The 23868-nt window shown below is 43.0% G+C and overlaps 1 long non-coding RNA gene across 2 annotated transcripts; it reads left to right on the top strand.

Annotated features, from left to right (window-relative positions):
* The first annotated feature begins 16126 nt into the window (after nucleotides 1-16126).
* Nucleotides 16127-23501, top strand: LOC138739812 (uncharacterized). 2 transcript variants are annotated; one of them, XR_011342449.1, is made up of 4 exons: nucleotides 16127-16247; nucleotides 16390-16563; nucleotides 18240-18413; nucleotides 23172-23501. It is a non-coding gene; the product is annotated as an uncharacterized lncRNA (long non-coding RNA). The 2 variants fall into 2 exon arrangements; XR_011342448.1 differs by having other exon boundaries at nucleotides 16139-16563.
* The last annotated feature ends 367 nt before the right edge of the window (nucleotides 23502-23868 follow it).

The raw sequence follows: 23868 nt of genomic DNA, 5'->3' as shown, positions 1-23868 counted from the left end.
GTGTGTGTGTGTGTGTGTGTGTGTGTGTGTGTGTGAACATTAGAGAGCTAATTGTTGATTCTGACTCCTCAACATGGTCTGCTATCAAAGATGTCATAGGTGATTACTTCACAAACCTGGCTCTGTCAATATCATTCCTGAATATATTCAGTGACTGAGCCCCAACAACAACTCTCTGGGCCAGAGAATTCCAAAGGTTTTTAACTCTCCTCATTTCAGTCTGAACACCTGAGGCTTTGCTCAAAGGTCTCAGCTCCCCAGAGTTCTCTCTGTCATTTTTATCAATCAATCCCTTCTCAGGATCCTATATGTATGTCAGTCTGTGTGTGTGTGTGTGTGTGTGTGTGTGTGTGTGTGTGTGTGTGTGTGTGTGTGTGTGTGTGTGTGTGTGTGTGTGTGTGTGTGTGTGTGTGTAAGAGAGAATGTGCTTGAAAGTGTGTTTGAGTGTGTACATGTTTGTGCGTGAAGATAAGTGTGTCTGAGTTTGTGAAGATAAGTGTGTTTTGTGTGTTTGAGTGTTTTATTGCATATATGTATGTGAGAAAGAAATTGTTTCATTGTGTGTGTGTGTGTGTGTGTGTGTGTGTGTGTGAGAGTGTGTTTCATTGTATTTGAGTGTGTATGTGTGCGTGAGAGTGTTTCATTGTGTGTGAGAGTGTGTTTCATTGTATGTGAGTGTGTGTGAGAGAGTGTTTCATTGTATGTGAGTGTGTGCGTGTGTGACCACGTGCAGATAAATGAGGTGAAGGAGAGGGGAGGCTGAGTGGGAAAGTGAAGTGATGCACCACCCAGCTGCTGACCCTGGATGAGGAGACCTCCAGACAAGACCCCAACCTCTCCCAGCAGACCAACAGCATCAGCCTTCCTCGCTGCCGACACAAATCTCACTAAATCTCATGGAGACAAACCCCGATGAGTAAAAATGAAAGGCATTTAATCACTGAATGACGCTAGGCAATCTCACAGGCTATAAATTGAAGTGAAATTCTTTGTCTCTCTGTTATTTACGGCTGGACTAGTAGGAAGATGCTTTCAAATTGAAACATAAAACATCGATTTCTTGTGGTTTGTAGTGGGTGAATGCAGATAAATGTGTATTTTTAATACCTTGTTTCATTGCTACATCTGAGAGCGAGTGCCTCAGATCCTTTAATGCTCCAGCTTAAAAAATGTGGACTGTCCACCCACAGGAGAGGCTGAGATGCACAGCTAAACAGGAGAATCGAAGGGAGAAATAATTAGATGGATACTTTGCTGGAGGGAGATGTGGATGGAGTTTCAATCAAGTGTGCTGACTGCCTCCTTCCATGCTATGAACACCCATGGAACGTTACAGCACAGAAAACAGACCTGACAGCTCTTCTCGTCGGTGCCAGACTATTATTCTGCCTGGTCCCACTGACCTGCCCCCACTCCATATCTCTCCATACCCCTTCCATCCTTGTACCTGTCCAATTTTTTTTCAATTTTAAAACTGAGCCCGCATTCATCACTTCAGCTGGCAGTAGGAGACAGCAAAGCTTCACTCCCAGATGAGCTCAATGCCTTCTACACCCAAATCGATCACAAGAACAGGGAAGAATCACCACACCACATCCCTGTGTTCCCTCATGACCCCCTCCTGTCTGTATCCGAAGACGACGAGCGTGCTGCCTTTAGAGAGTAAATCCGAGGAATGCATCCAGCCTGGATGGAGTACCTGGCAGAGTATTAAAAATCTGTGCTGACCAACTTGCCAAAGTATTCACATTTATCTTCGATATCTCATCTGCTTCAAACAGGCCTCAAGAAGAGTGCGGTAACTTCCTAAATGACTCGACCAAGACCACTCACATCACCGTGATGTTTTGAAAGGCTAATGTTGAAGCATACAGTATCATCTCCTGTTTGAGCAGTGACTTTGATCTGTTCTAATTCTCCTATCAGACCAACGGATGCCATCTCACTAGCTCTACGCAAAGCCCTGGAACACCGGGACAGCAAAGATACATTCGTCAGGATGCTCTTTATCAACTATACTTCAGCATTTAACACCATCATCCCCTCAAAACTGATCAGCAAACTCCAAGACCTGGAACTCAACACCTCATTGTGTAATTATATCCTTGATTTCCTCACCTCCAGACCACAATCAGTGAGGATTAGTAAGAACTTCTCATTCACCATCTCCATTAGTATTGGAGCACCACAGGGCTGTGCATTTAGCCCCCTGTTCTACTCACTTTACACCTATGTCTATGTGGCTCGCTGTGACAGCAACACCATCTACAAATCTGCTGACAGTGGGTTGTATATAAAGGGACAATGAGTCAGCGTACAGGAGGAAGATTGAAAACTTGGCTGAATGGTGCACCAACAACAACCTCGCACTCAATGTCACCAAAATCAAGGAGCTGATTGTTGATTCTGGAAGGGAAATCAGAGGTGTATGATAAAGTGAATATTGGGGAATCAGAGGTGGAGAGAATGAGAAAATTTAAGTTTTTTGGAGTCACTATCTTGGTGGATCTTTCCAGGACCCAACTAATAACATCGTGAAGAAAGTAGGTCAGTGCCTCTACCTCCTCGGGAGTTTGCAGAGGTTTGGTATCACAACAAAAATCTTGGCAAATTTCTACAGATGTGTGGTGGAAAGTGTGTTGACTGGCTGTATCATGGTCTGGTATGGGGACCCCTGAGTGGAAGGCCCTGCAAAAAGTCATGGACACAGCCTAGGACATCATAGGCAAAACCCTCCCTACCATCAAGAACATCTACAGGGAATGCTGCTGTTGGAGAGCAGCAACAATCATCAAAGATCCACACAACCCAGGACATGCTCTGTTCTTGCTGCTACCATCAGGAAAGAGGTCTAGGTACCACAAGATTCACACCACCAGGTTCAGGAACAGCTGCTGCCCCTCTACCACCAGACTCCTCAACAACAAACTCAATCAGGGACTCATTTAAGGACTCTTAATTTTGCATTTTATTTATTTTACTCTCTCTCTGTATCGCATAGTCAATTTGTTTACATTTCTTTAATTGTTTACATGTGTATGTTGAATATGTTTTTTTAACACTACCAATACATGATAATTCTGCCACTCCTGCAGGAAAAAGAATCTCAGGTTTGATGTGATGTCATGTGTGTGCTCTGACAATAAATCTGAAATCAGCTTATTCCACACTCCCACCACTCTCTGTGTGAAGAAGTTCTCCCTCATGTTCCCCCTAAACTTCTCTCCTTTCACCCTTAACCCATGTCTTTTGGTTGGTATCTCACCTAACCTCTGTGGAAAAAGCTTACTTGCATTTCCCTCATAATTTTAAATCTATCAAATCTCCCCTCATGGGAAGATTTACCTATTAATTTAATGGGTAGGATAAATACAATTAAGATGGATATCTTTCCACGTATACAATATTTGTTTCAATCTATTCCGTATTTACTTGATAATATATTTTTTTTGAGATTTGAATAAAATGGTTAGGGAGTTTTTATGGAGGGGTAAATTTTCGAGAGTAGCTTTGAATAAATTAACTTAGAAATATGAGTTAGGGGGATTACGTTTAACACATTTTCAAAATTATTATGAAGCAGCCCAACTTAAATTTATTAGTTCATTGATGGATTTGGAATGGCCTCCTAGTTAGGCTAAAATTGAGATGGCAAATATTTCTGAATTTGAAATACATCAATTTTTGTTTAGATGGAATATAAATTTGTTACAACAATATAATGTGCTTATACTAAAACATTTAATGAAGTTATGGATAAAGAAAAATAAAATGACAGGCTCTAGGGGTAAATTATCGGCTTTGATTCCGTTGTATAAGAATCAACTTATTTCTTTTTCAATACATTATCAAAGTTTATTGCATTGGAGATTTAAAGGTGTGAAAAATTTGGAAGATTGTTTTAAAGAGGGTAAATTTTTATCTTTTAATCAGATGAGGGAAAGTTATGGTATTGATAAGAACTCTTTGTTTCTCTATTATCAAATTTGATCTTTGGTAAAATGTACGTTTCATAGAGATATGATTTTACCTAAAATGACTAAATTTGAGACTTTTCTTATGAAGGTTCCAGAGAAGGGTTATATTTCATCTATGTATCAAATATTACAGGATGGTATGGATAAAAAGGGTTGGGATAGATCTAAAAGTAAATGGGAAGTGGATACTGGTTTTATTTTTCCAAAGAGGATTGGTTAGATATCTGTTATGATAGTGTAACTAGATTGATAAATGCACATTATGCAATGATTAATTACAATTTTTTACATCAATTATACTTAACACCTGAAAAATTAAAAAAATATGGTTTTCATGAATCAGATTTGTGTTTTAGATGTGGTGATACGGTTGGAACTCTTTTTTATGCTGTTTGGTCATGTATACATATACAATCTTTTTGGAAGAAAATTCAATCATTTTTAGAATATCTGTACAAGATTAAAATAGTTTTAGATCCAACAGTATTTTTATTGGGTAGTTTGCAACCTCTGAAAGGCTTGGGATTAGATAAGTTTCAGCTTGCTTTTGTATATTTAGCTTTATCCGTAGCGAAAAAATGTATTTACAAATATGATTGATATTCATAGATGGCATAATGAGATGAAATATTGTTTAATAATGGAAAAAATTATGTATGTTTCACATGATAATTATAATTTTTTTATTAATAAGTGGTTGTTATATTCAGAATATTTACATTTCAATTTATATTGATTAGATTTTAATATGTATATTTAATTTTTCTTTAATATTCTTTCTTTTTTCTTTCTTTATGACTCTCCTTAGGAGTGTTGGCTGAAGGGGGGGGGTTCTTTTCTTTTTTTACTTTTTTTTATGCTTATTTGTTTATTGAATGAATAAATAAAGTTTAAAAAAAACTCCCCTCACTCTTCTACGCTCCAGGGAATAACATTCTAACCTGTTTAATCTTTCCCGGTAACTCAGTTCCTCAAGTCTCAGCAACATCCTGGTAAATCTTCTCTGCACAAAATTGCACACAATGCTCCAAATCTGGCAGCACTAATGTTTTACACAACATAACATAGCATCTCCACTCCTATACTCAATACTTTGATTTATGAAGCCCAATTCTACCATTTGGGACAGAGATGAGGAGAAATGAGGAGAAATGAAGAGAAAAGTGAATATTGGGGGATCAGAGATGGAGAGAATGAGAAAATTTAAGCTTTTTGGAGTCACTATCTTGGTTACTTGCTGAGTAATGAATCTATAGAATTAGATGAAATACAAACCAGAGGACATGGGTTAACGGTGAAGGTGGGGGGGGGGTAGTTTAAGGAGAACATTAGGGGGAACTTCTCACAAATAAGTGGTGGGAGTGTGGAACAAACTGCCAGCTGAAATGGTGAATGTGGGCTCAATTTGATATTCAAGAAAAATTTGGACAGGTACATGGATGGGGGTGTGGTCTGGCTGCAGGTCAGTGGGACGAGGCAGAAAATTAGTCTGGCACAGACTAGAAAAGCTGAAGGGCCTGTTTCAGTGCTGCACGGTTCCATGGATATAATCAGTTGGAAAGTTTGGTGAGCTGGCAGTGAATTTGCAGATGGAATGACATGTTAGGGGATGCATTTTGAGAAGATATTTAAGATAAACAGTGTAAATGGTAGGACGCTGGGGAATTTAATGAACAGGGAGAGCCAGGGATCCGAGTCCATATTCCCAGAATGAAGACATTGGGCATTTGTCTCAACCAGCTTTGTGAGTGCTTCACATAAGTGTCTCCAAATCCCTCCCTGACCCCATCCCACATCGTTCTGTCCCTCTTTTTCTCATGTGTTTATCTGGTTTTCCACCTCAACCTCTAACTGTTCATATTATAGTGAAGGTATTTATCCTAGTTCTGTGCTGTTTTAATGAGTGACCACACCTCAACGATGTGAAACTATTTCCTCTCTATCCACCTAACCAAACGGATCAATGAGCTGGCCTGCCACAATCTGCTTGGTCTCAAGAACAGAAACTCAGCATGCTCACTGATAACCTTGCAGATCAGCTGTGCCCAACTTCCTTTCCATCTTCCGCTTCTTGTAGCTCTGAGACCAGATCAATCCAAATGGCAACAATAAAGAGATTAGAGATAAAGTTCACAGAAATGTTGATAGGGGATGTCTCTCTCTCTCTCTCTCTCACTCTCCCCTAATGTGGACGCACACGCGTGCACACACACACACACACACCCACACACACACACACACACACACACATTCAAGAGAGAAAGAGAGGAGAGAGAAAGAGACAAAGATAGGCACAGAGGGAGAGGCAGAATATAATACACAGGTAAAGAAATGGTCAGAGACACATATAGACAAAGAGATGTTACCATACATGGACAGACACTCCGATGCAAGGTGAGACACACAGAAGCATCGCTATATAGAGAAATGTGGAAGAAGACAGAGTCAAGAGACAGTGGACACATGTGGAAAGAGAGGGGAAAAAAGACAAAGTCACACACAAGCAGAAATGCATATGCACACATGGATAAAAACACACACATACTCACACAAAATGTTGCATGCAGACATTACAGACAAGTGCTGAGAATTAAACACTTACGTACACCAAGAGACAGAGGGATGGGGGGGGGGGGGGGTGGGGTGGGGAATAGTGAGATTGGCAGTTATAACCAGTGCTGGCAACAAAAGCTATGAAAGACAGCAAAGGCTTTTGGACAGCTGGCTCTTCAGATTGAAGGAGGGGGATGTGAGTTAGTGAAGTTTGAGCAGATTTGTTTTATGTGATAATGAGGGGCTTGAATAGTTCCCTCAGGGACAGGGCAAGATTGCAAATAAGACAGATTCACCCCGATAAGCTCTCTGTGGAAATAAGCACTAGGGTAGGGTAAGATGATGAAGAAGGGAAACAGGTAGTAATAGCGCTGAAAGTAGAGAGAACCAATATTGTTTGATTTGTGATACAGGCATGTTTTCACACTTACAGTTTCCACAGATTGGGTTTTTCAAACAGTTAGTTGTTCAGTTTATTCACTTCTGTGCTGCCAATCAATCTGTCATTCTGTGAGTCAGATCCATGAAGTTTCAAGGCATGGAATATTTCCCATTTCAAATGCTCAATGATAGCACCAAATATTGCCAAGACAGGTGCAACACGAGTTGCATATAGAGTGAAGCTCATTCATCCCACACTCCCAGGGCAGGGTCAGCATGGGTTATAAACAGAGTGCAGCTCCCTCTACACCGTCCCATCACACACTCCCAGGGCAGGGAGAGCACGGGTTAGATCCAGAGTGAAGCTCCCTCTACACCGTCCCATCAAACACTCCCAGGGCAGGGACAGCACGGGTTAGCTACAGAGTGAAGCTCCCTCTACACTGTCCCATCACATACTCCCAGGGCAGGGACAGCACGGGTTAGATACAGAGTGAAGCTCCCTCTACACTGTCCCATCACACACTCCCAGGGCAGGGACAGCACGGGTTAGATACAGAGTGAAGCTCCCTCTACACTGTCCCATCACATACTCCCAGGGCAGGGACAGCACGGGTTAGCTACAGAGTGAAGCTCCCTCTACACTGTCCCATCACATACTCCCAGGGCAGGGACAGCACGGGTTAGATACAGAGTGAAGCTCCCTCTACACTGTCCCATCACACACTCCCAGGGCAGGGACAGCACGGGTTAGATACAGAGTGAAGCTCCCTCTACACTGTCCCATCACACACTCCCAGGGCAGGGACAGCACGGGTTAGATACAACGTGAAGCTCCCTCCACACTGTCCCATCACACACTCCCAGGGCAGGGGCAGCACAGGTTAGATACAGAGTGAAGCTCCCTCTACACTGTCCCATCACACACTCCCAGGGCAGGACAGCATGTGTTAGATACAGAGTGAAGCTCCCTCTTCACTGTCCAATCACACACTCCCAGAGTAGAGATAATCAAGTGATCCTTCTCATGCACCTCAGACCTATTAGTGGGTGCCCTATGTAGATAACGACAAGAGAGGAAGAAATTAGGTTTTATACAGTTGCAACTCCTTTATCTAATGTCCTTATCAATGAAGGGAAGAACGTTAAAAGCCTTCTTCACCACCCTGTCAACCTGTGTCTCTGATACTATTATATAAATAATAATATAACACTATTATATGAATAAATTATTATTTGCGTAAATATTAGTTTGCAGGTGACTCTAAAATTGTAGCACCCATCATTAGGGATGAGGTACAGGAGGATTAGAACCAGCACCACCAGGCTGAGGAACAGTTTCATCCCACGGGCAGTGAGAACGCTGAACGACCAAAGGAGCTGCTCGCACTGACCATCAAGACTCTCATTTGCATGAAGCAATATTTATTTATTTATTTCTAGAGATGAAGCACTGTCCTGCCTATGTATGGTTTGTCTGTACGTGTGTTATACCTGGTTGTACATCGGCATGCTTTTCACCGAGGACCAAAGAAAACTGCTTCATCGGGTTGTACTGTACAATCATGACAATAAACTTCTATGTGTGTTATATGTACGTATGCACCACAATTCTAACTTGCTGCAGCCAATCAGGCATGTTTATGAAAGACATGAATCCCAGTCATACACATTATATTACCCCATTATAGAAAAATGATTATAAATATAAAAGATTTAAAAAATATTTTTATTGGTTTTTATAAGAAATAGAAAACAATGAAAAAAATGGGATGAAACTGAAAATACAATATCACATATGTATTTATATTAAGTTAAAACTTCAAACAGTATAAACTTGGTTCCCCCTCCACTGCAATGGGTGAAAATAAAAAGTTCATCAAAAATTATAAACCTAATCTACTCAAATTAAAAAAAGAAAAAAACTCACAATAAACAGATGAGCAGCTTATCCTGTGGGTTACATATATTTTGTAGTTTTTAGTTCCTACTGTGAATCAAAAGGCAAAGGTAAGAGTGTTTCTCATCTGGAAGAGTAAATACATCTAATCACATTAGAAACATTTACATCATATGAAAATAAGACATAAAAAGTCTCCAAATATCTTCAAATTTCAATAAAAGGTCAATAAATAAATATTCGCAGTTACAGTTTGTGCAAGAAACCAAAAACTGAGATTTTAATTGTACTGACGGGGTTTTTTTTTGTGGTCCTGGAGTCATTTATGATCAGTGTAACAAAGGGAAGTTGAAGAGCCTGATAGCCATTGGGAAAAGAAAACAGTTCTTGAACCTCGGGTTGTGGGTCTTCAGGCTTCTGTCTGTAGGTATCAGTGAGGAGAGGTGGTGACCAGGTTGATGCATCCCTTTACGTTGTCTGCCTCCTTAAGCACAGCACAGCTGTAGGAAGGAGGCTTCAAGCCACTATCCAGACAACGTTCTCCAGCAGCAGAATAGAGAGTGTCCTGGCTGGCTGCACCATAACGTGGTACGGTAGCTGCAAAACATCAGATTGGAGGTCTGTCTGGAAGGTGATTAATATTGCTGAGAAGATGCTAGGGTCTCCCTTCTCTTATTGATGACATCTACAGGGAGCGGTGCTTAAACAGGGCTCAGAGTATCGAGGATCTTTATCATCCAGCCCGTAGTATGTTCTAGACACTACCTTTAAGGAAGAGGTGCAGAAACATTAAAAACAAGGGAAACAGTTTCATATAGAGTGAAGCTCATTCATCCCACACTCCCAGGGCAGGGTCAGCATGGGTTATAAACAGAGTGCAGCTCCCTCTACACTGGGAAACAGTTTCTTCCCTCAGGTGGTGAGACTCTTGAACAATCCTTGAAACCCATAAATTAGCTTTATGCATATATTTATTGTGGATCACTGTTTAGATATTTCATTTGTGTTTAGGTGCACTATGTGACTGTGTCTGAGCATATATGGTCCGGAGATATACTGTTGCATCGGGTTATATATGTATAATATGACAATAAACTTGAACTTGATACTCAACACCTGCCAAATCTCCTCAGACGTCTTTGAGAGTAAATAGGTGAGTGCGCCTTCTTCACGCTTGTCTTGATGTGCTGGCTCCAGGGGATGTCCCCTGATATTTGGATTCCCAGTTTCTGAATGCAGACTGCTATGTGATGTCTTGGCCTCCCCTTCCAAAGGTCCACAATAGACTCTCTGTTCTTGTTTACCCAGAGAGCAAGATTGTTGTTCTGGCACCGCCCAACCAGATCCTCAATCTTTGTCCTATATTTTGACAAATCATTTCCAGTTATTCAGCCAACAACAGTGGTGTTATCTGTGAATTTGAAGACTGGGTCAGATGGGAACTTGGCTATGCCGTTATGAGCCGAGGGCTAAGCACGCAGACTTGAGGTGGCCTGCGAGGAAGAGGTGATGTCACTGATCTGCACTCATTGGGGTCTGCCAATGAGGAAGTCAAGGATCCAGTTGCAGAGGGGATGAACAGACTCCCAGATCCCAGGGAATGAGCTCTGGGGAGAGGTTGAACAAACTTGCATTATTTTCTCTGAAGCAGAGGGGAGACATGATGAAAGTATATAAAATGAGTTATCTCAAGAAGAGAGTCAGAATCATTTTCCCAGGATAAAAATGTCAAATACACAAGGGCATGCATTTAAGATGGGGGGAGAGGGGTAAAGCAGTGTGCAGGGCACAACATTTTACCCAGAGTGCAAGAAGTCCTTGGACAGGGCAGCTCGGGGTGGATGCATGCACGCTGACAAAGGTGAAACACAAAAGTCTACAGATGCAGATGCTGAGATGCTGCAGGAACTCCACGCCCATAGGAGACACAGATATATTGCCAACGCTTCAGGCCTGAGCCCTTCTTCAAGGAAGAGACAAAGATTAAGCAAAAAATAGGAAAGAATAGAGACAGTGCTGGCTGGGGGAGGAGTCCAGACCAACAAAAGGTGCTAATTGGATCTCATAAGGGGAGAGGTGAGAATTGATTTGGTTTGTGGGAAGGGAGAAAGGGGGAAAAGGGAGAGAGACAGAGCTGGGGGAAGGCGAAGGGGGAAGAAGTGAGGGGGGGTCAGAGAAGTTGAGGAGGGTGCCCAGATGGAAGATGAGGTGTTGTTCCTCCAATTTGCAGGTGGCTCAGTCTGGCAGTGCATGAGACCATGGACTTCAGCAAGGGAATGGGATGGGGTATTGAACTGGGTGGCCACTGGGAGATTCACACTACTGCAGTGGACAGAGCCAAGGTGATCAACAAAGCGATCTCTCAGTCTTCACCCAGTCATTCCAGCATAGAGGAGACCACAGGTGTTGCAGAGGGAGTTCCAGGATTTAAACCCACCGATGATGAACACAGTGAGGGAACTTTCCTCAAAGCCTGCTGACTGTGACGACGAGACCCTGATGTTCCCCCAGCTAGTTCTGCAGTGTCATGCCGGGCGGGTGAAGAGCAAAGCAAACAGTCGTGCTGAACTGAGACAAATTAGCAAGAAGGTCAGTGCCACCACCAGCTCTGAATGCCAATCTGTCGGGATCCAGGCATTTTCTTCCTGTGTCTCCTGCCAGCTCATTGTTCGCTCCTGCCAGGTTGCCCCCCTCCCACGGAAGTGGCAGATGGCCACACAGACAGGGAGACCGAGGCCTGTCTCAGTGTCTCTGTCACCAAACTGCCAATTCTTCCTCAGCTCCTGTTGAGAGCTTCTTGGCTCAATCTGTGGAGCTGTTACAAAACAGCAACACTAATGCAGGCAGCAGTGAATGTGAATCAAAGAGAAAAGGAACAAATAACAGACAAAGATATTCCAGTAAACAGCAGCAAATTGGCTCTTGAAGGGATTCACTGCGACATAGAACCATAGAACACTACAGCACAGAAACAGCCCCCCTCCCCCCCCCAGCCCTTCTAATCTGTGCCGAACCATTCTCTTTGCCTAAACTGCACCCTCCATAGCCCTCTATCCCACTCCCATCCATGTACTGTCCAAATTCTTCTTAAATAAAATCGAGCCCGCATTCATCACCTCAGCTGGCAGCTTGTTCCATACTCCCACCACTATATGTGTGAAGAAGTTTCCCCTCCCTAACCGCTAAACTTTCCCCTTTCACTCTTAGCCCACGTCCTCTGCTTTGTATCTCACCTACCCTCAGTGCAAACAGCACCATATCAGAAGAAAACTGACACATTGAAAATTAAAAAGATCTCAGGGTTGTATGTGATGTCATGTATGTACTCTGACAATAAATCTGAATCTGAAATCTGACATAAGATGAGGGTAGTTGATGAAAAGCTTGAGCGGGCAGGTTTAAACCAACATGTTACAAGGGGAGAGAGAGGTTGAGGAGGGAATTATGGAGCACAGAGCAATGGCAGCTGAAACTGTCAGTGGTGGAGAGGTTGCAGTGAAGGATAACTGGAAGGTCAGGACTGGGGTTGAGTGGAGATCCCGGGGTGAAGACTGCTACAGAGCTTAAACATTAATAATTAGAGATGGTGAGAAACTTCAGCAGAAGGAAGGAAAGAGGCTGTGGAATTTTGAGCAGGAGAACGGGAATAAATATTGAGCATTGTTTCGTTCAGAAGTTCCGATCATGCTCTATCCTATTACATCTCTTCACCCAATTCCTGGTCCCTGAGAACGGACACAAAATGTCAATTGTTCTTTTTCTCCCATTGATGCTGTTCGACCAGCTGAGTTATTCAGAAAGATTGTGTCTTTTTTTCTTTTTGCTCTTGGTCCATTTCATCCCCTCATCTCTTGGAAGCTGCGGCAATTCTGGGTTTTGGTGTTTAAATGATCTAAACACTCACTGGGACTGCCTGTGTCACCATTCTGCACATGTGGGGAAGGCACGGTGGGAACACCAAATTCCAGCCATTCAAATGGCCTTGCACAGATACTCAGACCTGGCTATCTTCGGAAGGGCACATTAAACCAACAATGTGCACACATCCTCCGGTATGGGAGCCAGGATGCGAGAGGGTGCTGAGGACAAGAAGGCCTTCCGAAAGGACTCAGGCGCTGGATGCTTCCTGATTGTGTCAGAGGTTTGGATCTGGAGCTCAGCTTGCCAATGAATTGAACTAGAGTGTGCGTCTGCAGAGGCTGTGGGAGCACTGGATACGTATCTACGAACACTCAGTGACTGAAGGGACTCTCCTTCACTCGTAATGTAAGGGGTGCCGGCAACATTAATAGCAAATCTTTGTTTGCCTTATGGCAGGTAGAATGCAATTTCGTGTAATATTACATGTCGTGTACTATGACAATAAAGGAAGCAGGAATCTGGGATCTTGTGGACTGTGGGAATGAATGGAAGGGGGTTTTCTCCATTCCACATCTCTGGAATGGCAGTGAATGGGAGCAGTGCAGTTCTTTGGTATCATGCACAATGAGACTGGTATCATTTGGGATTCCATTTCAGATCAGATCTATAATGAGGTGTGAATGGCCAGAAATAAATCTTTGGTGTAATAAGGATGTGAGGTAGGGACGGATTAGATTGCTGCAGAGTAGGTTTTCAAAGGTTAGCACAACATCATGGGCTGAAGGGTCTGTATTGAGCTGTAATGTTCTAAGTAAATAATATCCAGACAAATTCTTGTAAAAAAAATCTGAGAATTCTGGAAAAGTGTATCAGATTTTAAAAATCTCTGCTACTTAACTTTAGAGATTTGACCCCGAGGATAGGGAAGGAGACCCACCAGGCGTCCTGACTGGGAATGAGGGCCATTCTGTTGGTCTGACTGAACCGTTTGGCAAGCAACCAATATAGAGTTGATCATGTCTGTCTCAGAGAGCAGTGCTCAGCGAATGTAGCTGAAGGACATTTACATCAATTCATCAATTTAATTTTTGTAATGCAATCGTTATTTACATAAAGGCAGCATGGAACAACCGCTGAGATGGCCTTGATAAATCTCCAAGATATGTAGTCTGCAACATCCACACCCCTCCCCCCCCTCCCCGGTTTGGCAGTGGACCATACAGATAGATGACAAAGAGCTTCCTTATATTTAACAGTGACTCCGTCACGTTTGCTTGATAAGGCTCCTGTAAGATATCAATAAGACTGAAAGAGTATAAAGATTTCCAAGGCTCTTGTTGGGAATAGAGGAACTGAGTTACAGGGAAAGGTTAAACATGTTTTTTTTACAAGTAACAGGGGTTGTTTTTCTGTTGAATCCTGAGCTGTTTTTGATGGGGAGTTTTGAGAATGTAATTCCCAAATTAGATTTATCAGATTCCCAATTGAAATTTGCTAAATTAGCCTTGGTGATAGCGAGGAGGTGTATTACTGTTATCTGGAAGTCAGATGTTTCTTTAACATTAGGAAGGTGGCAAACAGAAATTCAAAGTTGTGTTCCATTAGAAAAAAAACACACATAATTTGAGAGGAAAATATCCTATTTTCTTGCAGATTTGGAGCCCGTATGCTCAAATATTAAGATTGAAATTATGAATCATTTCTTTGATTCCTCCAGTTCCATGAAGTCTTCCCTGAATAAACTGTTTGTGGTGAAAATGATTTTGTGATCTTCCAGCGTTTCCAAGAACAATCCAACTCAATGCATATATTCATTTATTTTTTTCAATATAAATCTATTATATTATCCTTCGTTTTTAGTTTTTTCTGTAGTTTAGTTTTATTGGGGCTGATGGTGGGTGGTTTGGGGGAGGGGGATCAGGAAAGTGTTTAGATTGTTGATTTTTTTCCTTTCTTCCTCTTTTTTTCTCTATATAAAATTAACATGGTATCTAACTAAATTTTTGTAACATTGTGATATATGAAAACTATATTTTTATGTGTTTATTATTAATAAAATATTCAAAATAAAAGGTTAAACAGGTTAAGTCATTAATCCCGAGAGAGTCAGAAATTTGGTGAGATTTGATAGGAGTATACAAAATTATGAGGGGTAGGGTTAATCAAAGCAGGCTTTTTCCACTGAGATTGGGTGAGACAAGAACTGGAGGACATGGTTAAGGGTGAAAGGGGAAATGTTTAAAGGGAAAATTAGGGGAACTTCACACAGAGAGTGGTGGGAGCGTGGAACAAGCTGCCTGCTAAAGTAGTAATTGTGGGCTTGATTTTGACATTTCAGAAAAATTTGGACAGGAGTTTGCGGAGGAGCTAGTGGAGTTGTTCCAAGTGAACCGGTACGGACTTGAAGGGCCGACATGGCCTGTTTCCGTGCTGTAAACGGTTATATGGTTATATATGGTTATACAGGGATGGGAGGGGTGTGTAGGGACATGATCCAGGTGCAGGTCAACAAAACTAGGCAGAATAATACTTCGTCCCCCTCCCCAATTCCCACCCATTCTCATCCCTCCTCCTCTGCCATCTCCCCCTCTGGATTTTTCCAGGCTCTACACTCCCTCTTTCCCTACCACCTCTGGTACTATCAAATCTCCCTTTACACCACCATTCTTTCTCTACTTATCAGATCCCAGCCTTTGTCTTATAACCAATCACACCCCCCCCTCCCCCTCTAGGTGTATCTTCTTTCTCCATCTGACCCCTTCTGTTTTTTTTAGCCTCGCCCTCCCTTTGATAGTCCTCTGCTTCTATCTGTCGTGCCTCACCTCTGCCTGGTTTGCTAGTGTGGGACCTCTGCCACACTCCTCCCACTCTGTCCCTTGTAGCTCAAGCCTCCGAGTCCTGGAAGCATGCTCGTCAATCTTCTCTGCTTCCTCTCCAATTTGACAACAGCTTCCTTCTAGCACGGTGACCAAAGTAGAAGACAATGGGCCTCACCAACCAACATCTTAAACAAATGCAACGTTACCTCAACAACAACTTCTGTCTCTGTGTGTGTGTGTGTGTGTGTGTGTGTGTGTGTGTGTGTGTGTGTGTGTGTGTGTGTGTGCGCGTGCGTGCTTGTGTGCATGCGTGCGTGTGAGAGAGAGAGGAAAAAAAACAGTACCCTGCAGCTCAGTAGAGAATCACTGCAGCAGCCATTCATAATTGAATTGCAGGAGTGAACAAGCAGTAGATTTTGAAGAGAACAGGTACATGAAATATGTAGCTCTAACACCCAGATACAGCTGCTGAATTTTTTGCCTGACTGCTTGACATATGTTCCTGGAAGTGCAGAGTACTGAATGAAATTAACTGGGGATTGTTTATTTGTGTGCATCAAAGTGATTCTCGATTACAACAAAAGACTGGCTTCATTACTTGGCTGGGACATGTGCAGACATGCAGGAAACATGCCTAATGAATTAAAGGATAGATCTTGCCTTGCTGTTCTCCTATTCTTTCTCCTGTTCTACTGTTCTTTTTCCTGCTGTCTGGACAGAGTCTGGTGTTGTTGACTGTTGGCAGCAATTGGAAAGGTAAATAACAGTGACTGGATGTGCTCACAATGCTGAACATTTTGAGTTCACCCTTCACTCCTGTGTTCACTGACTTATGATGGCCTTCCGTCTGCCAAAGCCTTGAATTTAAACGTAATGTTGTTTGTTAACCCTGCTGTAGTTTATAATAGAATCTCTGAAACACCTCTGATCCTGAGCAAAGGTTTCTGAGCCCCTCCTGTTCCAGCCCCTCTGTCGTCTCTGATGTTGACAACACCTCCATGAGCAAGCTTCTGCCTGGGGCCTGAAGTAAAAACACAAGACTGGATGAAGCAGTGTCCTTCACATAGCAAAGGTAAAAATATATAACCAACATGTCGGGGTTGAGACCTTTATCAAGGAATGGAAAAATGTTGGCAGGCGTTAGAATAAGGGAGTTGGTGGCGGTGGGGGGAGGAGGGCATGGTCGCAAAGGCAGGAGGAAATAGGTGGAGAAGGGAAGAAGAGAGGGAGGGAACAGCAGTGAGCAGGGGGAGGAGGGATGGCTAGGAGAATAGAGAGGGAAGGGGAGAGAGGAGATCTGGAAGGGGGAAGGGAAGAGGGGAAGAAAGGGGGGGAGGAGGAGAGCGGGTGAGCAGAAACCAGAAAAGTCACTGTTAATGTCATCTGGCTGGAGAGTGCCCAGATAGAAAATCAGGCGTTGACTACTGCCTGGGACCTGAGCTCTGAAACATCCTCGCTCAACCACTCCCTCCTCCGTCAAGGTTAAATTAAATTGTTTATCGTCACATATACCAAGATACAATGAGAAGCTTTGTTTTCCCTCATACTTAAGTACACTTTACTAGGAGCCCTGCCTATCTAGATCTCAAGGAATCATAGAAGACTCTTTCCTTTCAGCAGATAGCATCTTGACCCTAATACCATCAAGAGGTACAGGAGCATCAAAATCAGGACCTGGGGAATAGCTTCTTCCCACAGGCTGTGAGACTGATAAAGAGTATACTGTAACTGCGAAAATTGTCCCAAATATTTATACTTAATTTCATTATTTATATGATCTCTACGGACTGTGCATTGTGTGTTTTTGTGAGTGCATCATGGTCCGGAGAGCGTTGTTGCATCAGGTTGTACTGTCAGGTGATAGTAAACTTGAACTTTGAACTTAAATTCAGTCTGCAGACGGTGGGGAGGAGTGCAATACACAAACACAATGGATGAGCAAATCATGCAGCATCCATAGGAAGTAAAGGGTAACAAACGTTTCGGGCCTGAGCCTTTCAATAAGGATTCAGCAAAGAACAGGTAGGCACCTGAATTAAAAGGTGAGGGGTGGGGGGAATAAGAGGAGAGGGGAAGGGGAGGAGCACAGGCTGGTAGGGAAGAGGTGAAAGGTTAGGGAGGAGTAAAATAAATAAAAAATGCTGTGATGGGGTAGAGGCAGCTCTGTGATTGGAGAAGAAGGGAAAATGGTGGGGAGTTAGAGGGATGAGACAGAGGGATTGGGAAAGAGAGAGAGTGGGTGGGAAACTGGAGACGTTGGTGTTAATGCTGTCAAATTGGAGAGTGCCCTGATGGAATATAAGGCATTGTTCCTCCAATTTGCGGTGGTCTCGGGGTGTTTTATTTGGTTTATTTCTGTTTCACCACTTTTCCCCTTTGCAATATGAATAAGGTAGAAACACGGAGATTGTTTCCACTGGCAGGTGAGATGGGAACTAGGCAGCATCGCCTCAAGATTTGAGGTATTAGATTAAAGACAGTGATGAAGAGGAACTGTTTCTCCCAGAGCGCAGTGAATCTGTGGAATTCTATGCCCAAGAAAGCAGTAGAGGCTGCCTCGTTGAATGTAATTAAGGCACAGATGGATAGATATTCACAAGTAAGGGTGATGGGGAACAGGTGGGGTCAGTGGAGCTGAGTCCTTGGCCAGTTTGAACATGATTTCTTGAATGGCGGAACAGGCTTGACAGGCCAGATGGCCAACTCCTGCTCCTATTTCTTGTGTTTGTACATTATCTCAATGTTTAGCTGGCAGGACGTGAAGAGAACAGGTCAGAGATGAATGACTGGGAGATGGTGTCCACCACAACCCCTCTTCAACAGGTCAAGAAAGTACCAGATCCTCAATTTGTTGCTGAGCAGACGGAATAGCATTCACTGACACGGGACTGGAAATCCTACTTAGCATTTTTATTACAAAAGGTAATCATCTGTTCTGTGTGTAATGAGGTTTAATCAAAATTAAATAATGTCAAATAAAACGTAGATTAATGTATCTGATGAAAATATTTGAAATGTAGCCGACAGCAATCACTGGAGAATATAATTGCTGTCTAAAACCTTGCAAATTAAACAAGTTTGCAATGGATGCTCTGATAGGGAATTCTCTAAAAAGCCAATTCATTTCAATCAGAGGGCAGTGATAGCACAGGTTAGATACAGAGTGAAGTTCCTTCTACACTGCCCCATCACACACTCCCAGGGCAGGGACAGCACAGGTTAGATACAGAGTGAAGCTCCCTCTACACTGTCCCATCACACACTCCCAGGGCAGGGACAGCACGGGTTAGATACAGAGAGAAGCTCCCTCTACACTGTCCCATCACACACTCCCAGGGTAGGGAGAGCACGGGTTAGATACAGAGTGAAGTTCCTTCTACACTGCCCCATCACACACTACCAGGGCAGGGACAGCACAGGTTAGATACACAGTGAAGTTCCTTCTACACTGCCCCATCACACACTCCCAGGGCAGGGGCAGCACGGGTTAGATACAGAGAGAAGCTCCCTCTACACTGTCCCATCACACACTCCAAGGGCATTGACAGCATGGGTTAGATCCAGAGTGAAGCTCCCACTACACTGCCCCATCAAACACTCCCAGGACATTGACAGCATGGGTTAGATCAAGAGTGAAGCTTGCTCTACACTGTCCCATCACACACTCCCAGGGCAGGACATCATGGGTTAGATATAGAGTGAAGCTCCCACTACACTGTCCCATCACACACTCCCAGGGCAGGGGCAGCACGGGTTAGATACAGAGTGAATCTCCCTCTACACTGTCCCATCACACACTCACAGGGCAGGGGCAGCACGGGTTAGATACAGAGTGAATCTCCGTCTACACCGTCTCATCACACCCCCTTTGTTCACCAAATATTGACATACTGTATCTCACTTTGTTGAATGGCTGAGAGGATCTGGACACTTTTAAAAGTAGTTTCAGATCACTCACTCCTTGCTTCTTAAGGATTTGCATGGATACTTCATGGCATAATCATGTTGTTATTCATTCTGCATTGGAAATTTCATAGGGGAAACCTGGCCCTTCCTGAAGATAACTTCATTGAAAACACCACAAGACGTGGATGGCATTAACCATCCACTTGCTTTCCTTGCCTTGGACTATTTCTCTTTTGTCCATTTCATCTCTCCTCCCTTGAGTCGCAGACCCTTCTTTTCATCCTCTGTCCTTCCCACTTCCGTTTTCATCAAAGTTCACTGGTTTAATCTCTGATTTTGTCCTTTCCTAATGGAAGAACATTGAACCAAAATGTTCACAGCTTCTGCCTCCATTGCATGATCTTTAAATTTTAAATATACATTTAAAATGTATTAAATGATTAAAATTTAGACATACAGCACAGTAAAAGAACTCTTCCAGCCCTCAAGCCCATGCTGTCCAATTACACCCAAATGACCGACACCCTTCAGACCATTTTTTGAAGAGTGGGAGGAAACCAGAGCACCAGGAGGAAACCCATGCAGACACGGGGAGAACATATAAACTCCTTATAGACTCCATGGGATTCAAACCCCAGTTGCTAGCACTGTAACAGCATTGCACTAACTGCTACACTAACCACGCCACCCCCTAATGAGTATGTGGAGCATTTCCAGTTTATTTCAGATTTCCAGCAACTGCATTATTTTGAATTGCATTGCAGATGCCAATTTGCCTGGGGCTAACAACAGGGCTGTGGCATCTGTAGTTTACTGACTTCACCTTAACTTAATGCAGACAAGTGTGAGGTGTTGCATTTTGGAAGGACAAGCTAAGAAAGGACATACACGGTAAATGGTAGGGCATTGAAGAAATTGGTAGAACAGAGCGATCTGGGAATACAGATACATAATTCCCTGAAGATGGCATCACAGGTGGATAGGGTTGTAAAAAAGCTTTTGGCATACTGGCCTTCATAAATCCAAGGATTGAGTATAGCAGTTGGGATGTTTTGGTAAAGAAGGGAGATACTCCTCTGCAACAGGTGTCATCATCAAGTCTCGAGTGGATGAATGTGTTCCCACACACACAAACCGGGTGATCACCAACCAGAAGCCTTGGTTGAATCAAAGGATTCACAACCTGCTGAGGGTGGGTGAGATCAAAGGTGTTTAAGGCCAGGGATCTAGATATCTACCAGAATTCTTGGTATGACCTGAGGAAGGCCATCTCTGAAGCAAAGTAGTAATTCCGGAGGAAGCTAGAGACAGATACACATCAGCTCTGGCAGGGAATGCAGACTATTATAGCCTACAAAGCAAGGGGGAACACCAAAGATGGCTGTGATGCTTCATTACCCGATAATCTGAACACCTTCTATGCCCACTTTGAGAAGGAGAACCAAACAGTGCCCACTAGAATCCCTGCAAAGGCTGAGGACCCTGTGATATCTGTCTCTGAGTGCGACGTCAGAACATCATTCAAGAGGGTAAACCCTTGCAAGGCGTCAGGCCTTGACAGTGTACTTGAAGATCTGCTCCAACCACTAACCAGAGAGTTCACGGACATTTTCAACCTCTTACTGATGCAGTCAGTGGTTTCCACCTGCTTCAAAAGGGCATCAATCAGTGCCCAAGAAGATCAGTGTGAGCTGCCTCAACAAGTATTACCCAGTAGCACTAACTTTTACTGTGTTGAAGTGCTTTGAGAGGTTGGTCATGGACATGTACCTAAATAAAGACCCACTGCAACTCGCCTTTTGTCACAATTGCTCCACACCAGATGCTCTCCACTCCTCTGGATCACCTCAAAACAGCAATTCATACATACGGCTGTTCTTCATCGACTACAGCTCATCCTTCAACACCATTACTCCCTCAGCGCCGGTCAAGAAGCTACAAAATCTAGGCCTCTGCACCTCCCTCTACAACTGGATCCTTTACATCCTCATCGGAAGACCACTGTTGTACAAATTGGAAACATCTTCTCTTCACTGATTATCAACACAGGTCCACCTCAAGGATGTGTGCTTAGCCCACTGCTCTACTCATTATACACCCATTAATGTGTGGCCAGGCAAAATTCCAATGCTATCTACAGCTTTGCCGATTACTTAACAGTTGTTGGCAGAATCAAAAAATGGCAATGAGGAAGCATACAGGAGGGAGAGAGATCAGCTCATTGAGCAGCGTCATGCCAACAACCTTGCGCTCAACATTAGCAAAACCAAGGAGATGATTATGATCTTCAGGAGGAAGTCAGGGGAACACGACCCATTCCTCATGGAGAACTTCAAATTCCTGGGTGTCAACATCTCTGAACATATGTCCTAGAACCTCCATGTTGGTGCAATCACAAAGAAGGCTTGCCAGTGGCTATGCTTTATGAGGTGTCTGAGGAGATTTGGTTTGTCACCAAAAACTCAAAAACTTATACAGGTGTACAGTGGCTGCATCATTTCCTGGTATGGAGACGCTAACTCTCAGGACAAGAAAAATCTCCAGAAGGTTGTTAACTTGGCCTGCGACATCTTGGACACCAGACCTCACTCCATTGAGAACATCTACAAGACACGGTGTCTTAATAAAGCAGCCTCTATCTTCAAATACCCCCACCACCCAGGCCACGCCCTCTTCACTCTGCTACCATTGGGGAAAAGGTGCAGGAGCCTGAAGAGGAGCACTCAATGGCATAAGCACAGCTTCTTCCCCTCTGCCAACAGATTCCTGAATAATCAATGAACCAAGGACACTGCCTTACTTTTCATGCACTATTTAAAAAAAAATTATTGTTATAAGGTGGTTTAAATGAAAGTTTGCATTATGATGCTGTCACAAAACACCAAATTTTGTGACTTATTCATGGCAATAAAATCAGATTCTGACTCTGTAGATCAGCTATTAGAGTGGCGTCATATCAACAATCTTGTACTCAATGTTAGCAAAATGAAGGAGATGTTTGTGGACTTTAAGAAGATGTCAGGAGAACACAAACCAGTCCTCATCCAGGGCACAGCAGTGGAGAGGGTCACGCACTTCAAATTGCTGGGTGTCAGCATCTCCAAGGATCCGTCCGGGAGCCTCCATGTCCATGTAGTCACGAGGAAGGCTTGCCAACGGCTAGACTTTGTAAGGCACTTGAGGAGATCCGGTATGTCACTGAAAATTCTCGAAAATATCTACAGGTGTACCGTGGAGAGCATCCTGGCTGGTTGCATCACTCTTTGGTACGGAGATGCCAATGCTCAGGACAAGAAAATAACTCCAGATGGTTGTTAATTCAGCCTGGGACATCACGGGCACCAGACTTCACTCCATCGAAGACACCTGCAAGAGGTGGTGTCTTAAGATAGCAGCCGTTAAACATACAATTGGGATTTGGTTTCAGTTTAGAAAACAGTTTGGGCTCCAAGGGTTTCTTATTTTCAGTTCTATTTTCAGAGCCTCTAACGAGAATCTTAATCAGGTTCTTTTTGATTCTTGTGATATTGCATTTTTTTTATTTCTACTGGCTGGTTTTTTTCTACATTGCCATGCAACTTGAGGTTTAGATTAGTTCATTATATTGTTTTTTTTTCTCTTTTCCATTGTTTTTCTCTTCTTTTTCAGTTTACCTATAAATAATACTGTTGCATAAGATTTTTTTTCTCTGACATATTGTGCTTGTCTGCTCTATTGCAGTTTGTGTTTGTTTAATGCATCATTCCTTTATGTATGTATATATGTATTATATAGTTTTCAAAAAAAATTGAACAAGAAAGAAGATAGCAGCATGTTTGCTCAAGGACCCCTCACCACCCAGGCCATGCCCTCTTCACTCTGCTACCATCAGGAAAAAGGAACAGGAGCCTGAAGACGAGCACTCAGTGGCACAAGGACAGCTTCTTCCCCGCTGCCATCAGATTCCTGAATGGACAATGAATCAAAGACACGGCCTTCCTTGGGACTTTTTTTACACTATTTTAATTTATTTTTTCAGGTGGCTTTTATGAATGTTTGCACAGTGACGCTGCCACAAAGCCACAAATTTCATGACCTGTTCAATAAATTCTGATTCTGATTTGAGTTGAGTAAAACATTGATGAGGCCAAATTTGGAGTAGTTTTTCTCATCTAACTCCAGGAAAGTTATCAATAAGATAGAAAGAGAGCAGAGAAGATTTACTAGGGTGTTGCACGAACTTGAAGAACTAGTGACAGGAAAGCGTTAAACAGGTTAGGACTTAATTCCCTGGAGAGTAGAGGAATGAGGGGAGATTTGATAGATGTATTTCAAATTATAAGGGAGATAGACAGTGTAAATGTAGGTCGGCTTTTTCCACTGAGAGTAGGTGAGATACAAACCAGAAGACATGGGTTAAGGGTGAAAGGGGAAAAGATTAGAGGCAATATTAGGGGAAACACCATCAGACAGACAGTGGTGGGAGTGTGGA

This window comes from Narcine bancroftii, chromosome 7 (assembly GCF_036971445.1).
Source record: "Narcine bancroftii isolate sNarBan1 chromosome 7, sNarBan1.hap1, whole genome shotgun sequence".
Lineage (NCBI taxonomy): Eukaryota > Metazoa > Chordata > Chondrichthyes > Torpediniformes > Narcinidae > Narcine > Narcine bancroftii.
Note: the sequence above shows the minus strand (reverse complement) of the source record. Positions and strands in the feature narration are given on the sequence as shown.